This window comes from Fundulus heteroclitus, chromosome 5 (genome assembly GCF_011125445.2).
Source record: "Fundulus heteroclitus isolate FHET01 chromosome 5, MU-UCD_Fhet_4.1, whole genome shotgun sequence".
In the NCBI taxonomy this organism is placed as follows: Eukaryota; Metazoa; Chordata; class Actinopteri; order Cyprinodontiformes; family Fundulidae; genus Fundulus; species Fundulus heteroclitus.
Genome location: NC_046365.1, coordinates 7,318,082 through 7,331,306, shown reverse-complemented (window position 1 = coordinate 7,331,306; position 13,225 = coordinate 7,318,082). Strand labels below are relative to the sequence as shown.

General features: G+C 38.5%; 1 long non-coding RNA gene across 1 annotated transcript; it reads right to left on the bottom strand.

The window, feature by feature from the left end:
- Nucleotides 1–4,990: 4,990 nt before the first annotated feature.
- On the bottom strand, nt 4,991–6,589 carry LOC118563101. Its single transcript, XR_004931015.1, has 2 exons — nt 6,177–6,589; nt 4,991–6,142 (listed from the first exon to the last, which is right to left on the bottom strand). It is a non-coding gene; the product is annotated as an uncharacterized LOC118563101 (long non-coding RNA).
- Nucleotides 6,590–13,225: the final 6,636 nt, after the last annotated feature.

Below are 13,225 nucleotides of genomic sequence, written 5' to 3'. Positions count from 1 at the left end.
TTGCATAAACCATCGGTCTTTGTGTGTCTGAAGCAAACAGTTTCCATCCTTTAGCATAAAACCATATTAAACATATTGCGACATCACAGTATAGATGTCTTAACACACAAAAAAAAAATCAAAGTAAGTCAGTAGAACAGAGCAGTTAAACAAACAATAACAATATGAGAAGAGTCCGAACGTCAAGAACGCAAAGTTAAGGAAGCCTTCAGGCCATTCAGGCACAAGGCAGAAATTAATCTAATCGCGCTTAGGGTCTCTTCAGGCAACTCCTGCCGTTGAAGAATAGGAAATCAGAGTTCTCTGGCTTGTGCATCCCCAGTCCTCTTCTTGGTTCCCCCTCGCAGGCTGGACGATTGAGCTGGATGGTAACGAATGTTCAGTTCTGGATGGGCCATGAGCATTTTATTTTGCATTTCTCTCTAATAAAACACTTTGTAAAGATGGTCTGCAGACACGAGAGCTTGTTTCTATTGGAGAACAGAAACAAGGTGTAATTAGTGTTCTTATCAAAAACCCCATTCATGTGTCATTTATTAAAACATCCTCCAAGCACTTTCACATTCAAGATATTTCTGTGCACAATTATTTAGCTCCCAGAATTATGCAATTCAATTATTAGTTAAAAGAGTAATCTTTAAGTTCAAATGCATTTGCAGTAGTTTCCTAATAATTCTTAACAGAATGCATCCAATGTTTGCCTTAACTTTCATTGTCTGACAGTTAAAGTTCTCTGCAACATAATTTCATCAACATATTCGTTTCATGTCATTTCCCGTTTTATTTTAAAACCCCAACTGAGAAAAAGAAAGCCTTTCCATGTAGAAGCCTTTTCCCTCTCTCTCTTTTTTTTTTTTTTTAAAGAAGAAAGTGAGGTGCTGTTCTGCACAGAAAAGACAAAAATATTTATACCATGCTGTTACTGTTCAAGGATGCCAAGGTTCCACATAACAAAGCAGTGAGTAGGAGAGCTTTTTGAAAACGTTCTAACAATGTTGAACAACTAAAGCTACTCAAGCAAATCAGAATTAGTTCCCAATTTAATCCTAAAATAAAGTAAACCACACATGTGATTATTTGCCATTATTTAACTGAGGATTAAGGACTTTGATCAAGAAGTTCTTGGATGAACGCGTCTCTGCGTTCCTATTTGTCTAGGCCTCGGTAATCTGATCTATGTTTTCTGAGTGCCTGGTCAGGAAAGGTTAAGGTTCTCTGAAGCTTTCTGTTTTCAGCAACCCTGAAAACCCAGAACCCTTTACAGTCAGTGTTAGGTGTCAGGTAACCTGTGGGACAACGTCATAGTCTCCCTTGGTTCCAACCTGGTTCCACCAGCTGTGTCAAGTTTACAACAGGGCCAACCCACAGCAGCTCGTCCTGGGTGCCATGCCCCAGGGGTCTCCACACCCCCCTGTGTGTCTGGAACCTCTCTCGTTGTAAGGATCTCACCTTACGTCCCGTTCAAGATGTTCTTGACACAACAGGACTTCCAATGTGGGATGTCTTTTGCTGCTTTAATGTTCCTCAGAGAAAACCTTCATTCATTCCTAGCAATCCTGACCAGATCCAAAATGTCTCCATAATTTAATCTAATTAAATAAATCTTACTTCTTTTCTGTATGTAAGAGGATAACCATTAAATTATCCTGATCTAAAAGCCCTCAGGTTAACAACTAGCTAACCTCTGTTTTATGTGTTCTTCCCCTTAGGATGTTTTAACAACCAGTTAAACTATTGAGTTATTTGTTCTAGTCGAGAGATATTAAATCTCCACAAATATTGTAACCATTGTACACTGATGCTTTAATCCTAAATCTTCCCATGTTAGTTAGTAGGATGTGTCATTATGCTAATTCTATTGCAACCTTATCCATTTTAGCCAGTAAGCTTTTGTTACTGTTTTATTGATGCCTGCCGGATTGGCAGAAATCTGCTTACTCTAAGATGTTCATTAAATTAAATTTTAATTTAAAAGTTCAGGTTACTCTGCTTATATAGTGAAAACTACTTAATTTCTTTATTTATTTAACTGTTGATATAATACCCACTTAATATATTAAGTTGCTCTATGATTCCATCAAGTTGCTTATTTAAAAGTTTTTACCTTTACATAATCCCAATGTGTTTCATAATGTGTATTTTGTTTTAATTGTGTACAAGAAAATCTGAAGTGAAATGCATGAAGTCGTGTCTGCAGAACTCATCTGTATTTTTTGTCGAAGGTTGTCCGATGCTTCAGTCATAGTCCTTGCCATTGTCCATTTTCAGTCCAATGTCTGACTTAAGCACAACATTCTCCTTCCCTTCAAGAGTCCATCCTCCAGTCCTCACACCTGCAAACAGAATGAATTCTGCCAGCATTTTTTGCCAAATAAACGCTCCATAGGTTGAAAAGAAATTACAGCAAAGCAGTCACAAACATTTTAACCGCTGTGTTCCCTCTAACATGACAAACATAAAATAAATAAAATAATTTAAAAAATAAATCAAACTTTGCCTCTGACAAAATAAAACTCAAAACTGGATCAGGCTGAAGTCAATGACATCACCTTTTCTCTTTTGTCCCATGGATCAACCCCCATGGCACTGCAGCACCGTTTTGGTATTCACTCGCATCTGAGAATGTCTAAAAAGAGACTAAATCTCTCTGTTAGCACATTCCTATCATATTGACCAGGTTTCTTTGCAAAGAAAAAGAAGCAGAAAGACAGAACTGTTAATAGCATAAAGTAACAAACATTTTTAAATCCCCAACTTTCTTTTGAAACTCTGTTCAAAACATCTCTAAAAGAAAAAAATCAAAACAAAATAAATAACCAAAAAACAAAATTGTCTCCCAAGGAGCACAATTATGTATTTTCAATATGACATAGCAGGGCCGGATTATCCATAAGGGGCAGTGGGCCAGTGCCCAGGGGCACCAAGCATGGTGCCCCTGGGCATATTATTTACTTGAAATTGTTGAAAGACCATACATTATTCATTTTGTGAACACTGATGTCACAATAATAATAAATGATAAATAAATCAAGATTAGGCTACATGATCTATCACTCCCCCTCCCCAATCTGTCATAGTTGAGCTGGTCCACAAGTACGTTCAAATGTATCGTCTTTTTTAACGCTACAGAAAATTAATCCAAACAGAACAGACATCAAAAGCTGTGCTTTTTGATTTCAACATTTTAAAATGAGATATTTGAATATTGCTCACTGCTCATATGCCTACATGTAGTTGTGTAAGTTAGTAAATTACATTACAGAAATCCCCTTGATTATGTCTGATGGGTGGGGGGGCTTTGAGGTATAGTGCCCAGGGGCACCACATTGTCTTAATACGGGCCTGGACTTAGGTTTTTGACTTATTACAAACTTTTGATATCCTTCTGGTCCATTGACCATGTGTATTTGCTATTAGTAATATCTTTATTTATACATAACTTCCCAAATCTCAATTGGTCAAGCATTAAACCTTAAAGCAATGATTTTGTCTTTTAGGTTTCTGAACTTCTAGTGTTTCTCTATAAATTATAAGAGTTTTCCCAGTAAGCACATTGAGAAGGCTACCCAAAACAACCCAAGATTAGAATTAGAGTTTAACCCTCCAGGAGCTGACTTTATTTTATTTTTTCCCTCTGACATAGTTTTCGTGCTCCCAGGCCAGAACACACAGACCCAGCCTTGCCATAACATTCAGATGTTTACATCATGGTCAGAGTTGTTTATCATATCTATTGTCCTTCTCAGGTTATACTGTCCCTCTGAGGTTCACCTCAGTTCAGCATAACTAATAACATCAGATGATTTTGTAACTGATGATGCGTATAACGTTGCCTTCTGATAATTTGACACTTTTCAAAATTTCTCATTAGTTGCATTCAAATCCAAAGTAAAAAGAAATAAAATAAATTAATAGAGAACCCTTAGAAAAGCAACCATATGTAGTTCCATACAGGTTTGATCAAAGCCAAAGCAGTTTTATTTTTTACATCTATTTAAATCAAAGATCATGTATTTCTAAACTTCTTTCAAATGGACTGGTTTGTGATGAATCACTATTATTATAAGCAATAAGATCTCAGTGAGTTTGTATTACTTTAGGGCTCAAACAAATGATGGGTTTACTCCACTACAGAATTAGGCAGTGACCCCAACAACCTTTTATGTACAGCTCATTGCCTGTTACAATTTTCTAACAAAGCTGAAATATTTTTCGTTTAAACCATTTTAATCTCTCCGTGTATCAATTTAATTCGGCCCTGATATTTAATGTAAAAAAAAAACAAACTTTGTTATTGAAGTATCTCTTGTTCCTTCTTTAGTTTTTAGTTAACATAGTTCATGCTTAAAAATGTTATTTGAATTAGGAGCTGCAGTTCTCCCAAAACAAATGAACATCATTGAAACCATGATTTATAAGTTCACCCAGACGAACGTTTAGTTAAATAGATACATACATACAGTTACATAGAAATGACATTCAGTAAAAACAAACAGACGAAGGCCTGTTTTTTTTCATTATCTTACACAGACAGATCTATGTTTTTAATATTTTTCAAAACATCTATGGCAACGCTGAAAGATGTTTTCAACGTGTTAAGTTCCCGCTTAGTTTAAAAAGTGGAAAGCGTGCGCTGGCTAAGACCCCCCTGTGTTTCGTCCAAACACCGTTTTACGCTTCAGTCCCGCAAGGGTGCAACTCTTTGTCTTGCAGACACCTGGACGCTTATCCATTTTTGAAAGTTATACGCCGCTATTAGCAGTTCGGGACACTTTTATCCATAACAGAAGTGTCTAGTTGGTCCCCCCATGTAAACGCTTCCCCGGTGCAACGTCCTTTTAGTTCCGTTTCCGTTTCCCTTTTTTATTCATTTTATTCAATTTTGGCTTTTCTTTTTTCAACCAGATATAAGTCTGGTGTATCATCTCTAAACTAAGGCTGTCAAACTATTAATTTTATTATTTCAATGAATCTTGTATTTTATCTTTTTATTACTCAAAGTATTAAAGCTCATTTGGGAATCTTAATATGCAATTTTGCAATAAATGACACTAGTTAAATTATGCTTGTACCAAAAAAAATATATTTTTTTCTTTTTTCTTTTTCAGTTGTCTCAAAGAAATGTTTAATCCCCTGCCAAATATCAACTATAATAACTTTTTACCACTATTCTGGCCAAATTCTCCCTTCACGAAGATCAACTCCACACAGTACTTTTCCACTGTAAATCTCTCCACTCAGACGCTATTCTGAGCCAAACATACGCACACACATATATGCACACACATATACGCAGATTTACACACACAGACCCACTCGCGCGCACACACACTCTCAAGCGCTGTGGGTTCAAACATTCTCTCCTTTCATGCAATGATCCCATTAAACGACACATTACATTGGACAAGATATAACAAAAACAAAAACATATCAGACAGACAGCTTGCGCGAAAAGAGTCTTCTGCGACACTTTGTTTTTTGTTTTTTTTTTCTCTACGGGACCTTTAAATACCTCCTTGACTAACCGCTGTGTTTTCAAAAACTCCCAAAATGTTTCTGTGGGATCCCCTTTTAAATCTCTTCATTTATTAATAATACCTTCCTGGAATTTTAGCTATTTTTGTTTCTTAAATCACCCCTTAAACCTGCATTGTATTATTTTACCCATGAAGCTAAAGGTTTTATTTTATCAGGGTCCTGCTGTTCAATGAATTTCCAGTCTTTACTCTGGAGCTGTTTCAACGTTTTCCTTTGTCCCTTTCCCATTTTTATAAATTTGATCCAGTCCTGTAACACATAGGGTGTTCTATAGGCTGGGAGTTTTACACCGTGGGGTAACAATAAAATACCTGTTGTGGTAATTCTCACTTCAACTCTTTCGAGTGGAGAATTCTTGCTAGACCTCCACAAAGGCTTGTTACTTGCAATCCCACTGTTTTTAAATGAAAAGAAAATACCGAGTGGTATTTAATTTTCCAGTCATACACACAAAACACACAAACACACAATGCAGACGTTAGTTTTGTAGGACTCTGCCGCCCTATACTCGAATTACACGGCCTATTATCAGGATGCCGTTATCCTACTTTGTTTTTTTTCTACACAGACTTTTTTGGCTCTGTTACCCCTTCGATTCACAGACCTTTTGGGCTCTGTTACCCCTTCGATTCACAGACCTTTTGGGCTCTGTTACCCCTTAGTGTACCTATCAGTACCAAGGATGATAGGGTTTGTTATCACGGACTTTCTCGGACTCCGTTATCCCTTCTATGCGCAATACCTCTCAGGTACTCATTTATACCTTTAAAAAAAAACAAATCCACTCACCACTGCTGTCAAACCTCCCTCGGACTTCCCGTCAACAGTCAGAAACCCAGAGGCGAGATGGACTAGGCCCTTGGAAAATAATCTGAATGCAGTGATCACTGACTTTTCACCCGGTTCACCTCACCCAGAGGAAATCCTCCTGTATGTTGGGATCCGGCTCGAAGGACCAATTAAATGTCAGGTTCAAACACCTAAAACATTCATTAACAACACAAGAAGGAGAGACAACAATGAGATTGATTTTCAAATAAGCTTGCAAGGAGATCGAACGGAGATGCTTAATACAGATGTCCAAATCCGATCTGAAGCAAATCCGTCGCCCCCTCTCTATTTATTAGGAAAGGGAATCCCTGGTTCCATTTTGAATCTAAGGGGTAGGGATAAGCAAAATAACTGTGACCTTCCAGATAAAACCAAGCAGTTCACTCAGTGCAGCACTCCAGATGGCTGAATAGAGTTCATAAAAACACTTATCATAGTCACAACATATTTCTCTGCTTTCTGCAGGCCTTCTGCAAATATAATAGAGAAATCTAAAACCTTAAAACTTCTTAGTAGTAAAGAGTAAATATATATGATAAATGAAATGAAAATAGTAAATAACCTAAAATATGTAGACATAGTAATAATAATTCTATCACTCAGCTAAGCCTCAATTTAATTTGTCTCAAAGTTGATCCCACCATGAAAGTCTTCAACTGATCCAAAATGCTGCTGCAGCGAGAGTTCTGATGAAAATCAACAAGAGGGATCATATTTCTCCAATTTTTTAGCTTCCCTGTGTAATGATTGGAGGAGGAGATGAACCCGGTATTCAGCCAGACACTAGAAAGAATGCTTAAGAGATTTATTGATGTGATGATGGGTCAGCCAGGCAGACAAAAAACAATCCACAGCGGGGTAAAGAGCAGACATCCAAGCAAAAACTGACAGGAACCGGGCGGACTCAATAACAGGCAAACATCAGATAAAGTAAACAGGCAGACAGGTAGAAATGCTGAAGAGCTCTTACCAGATGAGTAAGGCGGACTAGGACATGAAACATGGGAACATGAGACATGACGTTCTGGCAGGGAGCAGAGAACTGAAGCAGGTATAAATAGGCAGGAGAACAAAGAAGAGAGGGAGAGCTAATTAAGCAGAACAGGTGGAAGTAATCAGAAGGGGAAGAAGTGGCTGAAAGACTAACAGGACAAGTGGCAGGAAACAGGACAGAACTGAACTAGACAAAATACTTAACTAAAGTAATCATACAAACTAAATCCTGGAAAGAAAACAATAGCTAAGACAGAGCAAAAACACAAGCACATAATAAAAATCCGAAACTAAATTACAAGAACCATGACTAAATAAACTATAACTGTGCAGAAGCTATGAAAGAATCCAAAACAAGACCTTGTCCAGAAATAAAACCTGAGGCAGAGGAGTGAACTAACAGATCAAATAATAAACATAAACCAAGATGGAAACCAGAATATTACACCCTGCATTGGCTTCCTGTTAAATCAAGAATAGGATTTAAAATTGTCCTTCTCACGTATAAAGCCTTTAATAATCAAGCTCCATCATATATCAGAGCTCTGATTACCCCGTATGTTCCTAACAGAGTACTTCGCTCTCAGACTGCAGGTCTGCTGGTGGTTCCTAGACTCTCTAAAAGTAGAATGGGAGGCAGATCCTTTAGCTATCAGGCTCCTCTCCTGTGGAACCAACTCCCAGTTTTGGTCCGTGAGGCAGACACCCTGTCTACTTTTAAGACTAATCTTAAAACTTGCCTTTTTGACAAAGCTTATAGTTAGAGTGGCTTATGTTACCCTGAGCTACCTCAATAGTTATGCTGCTATAGCCTTAGGCTACTGGAGGACATCAGGGTCTATTTTTCTCACTCTGCTGAGTTCTCCTACTGCTCTCCAATTTACATTGTTTGTCGTCATTTTAGCTTTTAACTTTTTGTTCTCTCTCTTTTTTTCTTCATAGTAGGTACACCTGGTCTGACGTTCTGTTAGATGTGGCATCATCCAGGAAAGACAGATCATCTGCTATTACCATCCAATGTAGAACAGATTAATGGATCAATGTGTGCTTCTGTCCTTTTATTGTCTCTCTTGTTGTGTCTCTGCTCTGTCTTCTGTAACCCCCAGTCGGTCGAGGCAGATGACCGTTCACACTGAGCCTGGTTCTGCTGGAAAAACTCCCCTGTTAAAGGGGAGTTTTTCTTTCCACTGTCGCTTAAAGCTTGCTCAGTATGAGGGATTGCTGCAAAGCCATGGACAATGCACACGGCTGTCCCTGTCGCTCTACACTTCTTCAGGAGGAGTGAATGCTGCTTGTCAAGACCTAATGCAGTCTACTGGGTTTTCTTAGATAGGAATTTTTTTTTAACATTCTGTATAATCTGATTGAATTTGACTTTGTAAACTGCCTTGAGAAGACATGTTTCATGAATTGGAGCTATATAAATAAAATAGAATTGAATTCAATTAAATACATTTCATGGACTATTTTTCTGAACCAATAGTATAAGCATGTCTGCTTACAACCACAATTGCCATGGTTCATGGCAAGCTTCTGACCCACATGTAATAGATATATAGGAAGATGGTGGTAAAATTTTAACAAGTTCATTCAAATACAAAGGAGATGTAGATGGCTGGTCCAAGGGGAGTCTGGTAGCACTGAATCGTAGATCAAAGCAAGGACAAGGTGAGAGTTGAGCAGAAGCAATAAATGGTGAAACTCAAGAAGAGTTATAGATATAGATCTTATAGGTAGTACATGACTTGTATCCAGGGTGAACGAGCAGAGCCCATTGGTGTTGGTCTGTGTCAGTTGTGGAGAAAAGTGAGAGGTTAGGGCACGAGTAGGTTGGAAATGTGAATCCAGAAAGCGTGACTGAGAGACTGATCCAGGGAAACCTTAAGAGAAGGTAAAGAGAGCAGGGTTAGGTAAAGTTCGAGAGCATAAGGAGAAAACAACAAGCAAAGACTCAGGGGCCTAGATATACAGTTGTGTTCATAATAATAGCAGTGTGTTTAAAAAGGAGAGTAAACCTCATAATTCTTCAAATAAATTGTATTGTAATTAACATAAATGCATTGGGAACACTGCACATTTTATTTCAAAGCAAGAAAATTGGAAAAAGTAATTGAATTTGATCATATTTGATAATATAAAAATAGTGTTGACATTTTTCTTTACAAACTCAAAAATGTACTGTATGAACTAAGAAATGCTTGAAGATTCAACTTTCCTGAGAATCATAAACTAATATTTAGTTGCATAACCACAATTTCTGATAACTGCTTTACATCAGTGGTATATTGATTCAACCAATTTCTGACACCGGTCAACAGGTATTGCAGCCCTGGACAATTGTACTACGTTACGCAATTCCCTGGCATTTCTTGGTTTTCCCTCATGAACAGCATGTTTAATGTCAGACCACAAGTTTTCTATGGGATTAAGGTCTGGGATTGTGCTGGCCACTCTATTACTTGAATTATGTTAGTATGGAACCATGATTTTGCTCGCTTGCTGGTCTGTCTGGGGTCATTATCTTGTTGAAACACCCATTTCAAGGGCATTTGCTCTTCAGCATAAGGCAACATTACTTCTTCCAGTATTCTGATGTACTCGAACTGATCCATGATCCCTGGTATGCGATAAATAGGACCAACACCATAGAACAAGAAACATCCCATTATCAGGCTTCACTATCTTCACTGGGTACGGTGGCTTGAATTTAGTGTTTGCAGGACGTCTAACAAACAGTCTGTGGCCCTTAAACCCAAAAAGAACAATATTACTATAATCAGTCCACAAAATATTACGCCATTTCTGTTTAAGCCAGTCGATGTGTTCTTTGGCAAATTGTAACCGCTTCAGCACATGTAATCCTTTTTTTCTTTTTTTAAAATGGGCCTCTTGCTGGTAGCTTGGCTTCTATTTTGTCTGCACCATCAACACAAAGTCAAATTCCTTGTAAGTGCAAACCTACTTGGTAATAAACTTGATTCTGATTCAAATAGATGTTGTCTCATTGTTACAGTACTCACAGGAAATCTTAGCTCTTCTTTGATCCTCCTGGAGCTGACTATTGGCTGAGCCTTTGTCATTTTGGCTATTCTCCGATCCATTGGAATAGTCATTCTCCTTTTTCTTCCTCGCCTTTCCGTGGAAATAAGGACAACCCGTTTAACACCTATTTTTCACATAATCAATGATCTCACTAATTGAACTGGGCACTGCTATTTTTTTAAACATGCCTCGTTCAGTAAATGATTCAGTTTCACAGAATCATCAGCATGCCTGTTGGGTCTGTTGGTTTTCTTTACTGGACCCTCTGGAAACTTACTTGCAGTGTGGAAGTTGAAATTCTAACAAAAACAGTGATTTATCTAGCTAGTGACGTGGGACTGCTATTATTTTGGACACAACTGTACATCTTGGACACCGGCTTCCTCCCACAGTCCAAAAAACATGAGCGTTAGGTTAATTGGCCTCTCTAAATTGTCCTTAGGTGCGAGTGTGTGCGTGAATGGTTGTTTGTCCTGTTTGTCTCTGTGTTGCCCTGCGATAGACTGGCGACCTGTCCAGGGTGTACCCCGCCTCTCACCCATTGAATGCTGGAGATAGGCACCAGCACCCCTCACAACCCTACAAGGGATAGACGTATTCGTGAAATGGATGGATGTACATCTTGGGTTGACACTCAAACATTGAAAGACCTGCAGACAGCTCCTCGAAGCTCAAGCTGATAGTTGATAAGGAGCAGCGGTGAGCAGGTTGTTTAGCACTATGCTTCAGGGCAAAGCTGCAGCTATGTGCAAGAAGAAAAAACAACAACTCACAAACACAGTCAGATCCTTGACAACAACAGAATTGTTTAACCTGAGATTGGTTGAATAATTTACTTTCAAATCCAACCAGACATTCGCTCATTTAGAAAGCTTTCAGGCTGTTTTGAATGTTCCTAGAACTGAGTGAAGGAACCTAAAAAAATTGTTAAACATGGCTTTTAACAAAGTTCATCCAGTTTATCCAGCTTCCCAAGTCAGCTGGATATTTCACAGGTCGAATGGATCTCTGCTGAGTTTTGCAGCCCTCAATTAAAGATGACAGGAGCCATGGTGGATATTTTGACTCATATAAGGACATAGCAGTGGAACAATTCTGAGTAGCATTGTTGTAACGATAAATAAACACTTAAGGGTGAAGTTTTCTATAGAGAGTATAAAAGATGGATCAGAAGATTCATGAACCCTTGATAAGAATGCAAACGCTCATGCTAACCTGGTAAAGAACAGATATAAACTCCACAGTGATTATTGTATATCCACTTAGGCCTAGGTTTTTAGCAAATATCTAGTTGACTAAATGTGGTAAGCTTATTTAATTGGATGAAGTAAGTACATGTGTTCTGAAATTGAATTCATCCAAATTTTGACTTTTCTTTCTAAACGTATTTTGTTCTTATTGCAGATAAAAAATAATATAACCAAAGGCCCAGAAACAAATGGTTGTGGGCAGTGTCCGAAATTAACTTTGTTATTCACTGGCCAAGTTGGCCGGTAGATGTAAAAATCAACCGGCCAGGCATATTTTTTACCGGCCAAAATATTAATTTTGACCAGACCTCAACTTTTATAAAAATTAAGAGTGAAATTATGTTAATTATGGGGGGCATGGTTGGGGGCGTGGCTGACTGGAACCTGGAAGAGAAATCTTTGTTTCCTGAATTAAAAAAATATATATATTGTAGTTGATTATAAAAGACACAATATGAATTATCAGATTCACATCCAGCCGATAAAAAACACTACAGATTATCATTATTCTATCCATGTTGGCGGGGGGGAGGGGAACTTAACAGGTCAACATTTCATCGTTTAAAATATTAAGTAAGCCAAAGAGCCAATTGTGGCTCTGGAACTGCAGGTTGCAGACCCCTGATCTTTTCTCAATACAGCGGGAGCTTAACGTGAAACAGCTTGATTTTAATTATTGTTATTTTTTTATATTTATTTTTTTAATTATTTTGTTATTTTATTATTGGGTAAAACCATAAACGAAAAAAATGCAACTGATCCAAATGACCAGTCAGTCACGTTATCTTTGTCAGCATTTATCATCCTAAGAAATTTAACATCATGTTTTTAGTACAGGGGCCATAACAGGGGCCAGGAACAGTTCTACATGGGCATAGGCCCCTGTTGGCCCCTGTTCAGAACCGCCCCTGTGTATGGTTCAAAATTTTCCCCTCAGCTGCAACACTTAAAGCACTCAGGGTTCACGCTGCGTCTTTACGCTGATCTCGCTGCTGGATTTTACCCTCGTGCGCTGCGCCCCCGATGTTACAGGTTACATGTAACGTAATTTTGCGCACCTGAATTCAAGCGCAACGCACCACGCCCACCGAAGCACTGCTGGTTCTGTGTCGTTAAAAACAAAAGAGCATGAAAAACAGTTACCGACTCTCCTACTGACTTTAATTGGGACATTTTGGTACGAGTGGAAGGACATTAAACGTAGCGATTCACGTTTTGAAGGCTGGCCGCTGATAAAAGCACCTTGCTCCGAGAGGGGGCGGGGGAGGCGCAGTAAGAGCGGTGAAGCACAGAGCCGCAGCGCAGGTAGTTAAAAAAAAATCAGAATAAATAAGAACGAAACTTATAAACAGACTAATTGGCGTTTTAGACTGTATCTGGTTAGCAGATCTGTTTTCTGATCCAGCGTGCAGCCATGACTGGTTCTGAATGTGAAAGAAGCTGAACCAGCACCGCAGAAGGCGGGTCTAGACTGAGCTCTGGATGGACAGAGCTGTGAACGGATCGTATGGGTTTTGTCATTTTTATGTTACTTTTATTTTATTTGGTACAAACATTTACTCGCCATGTGG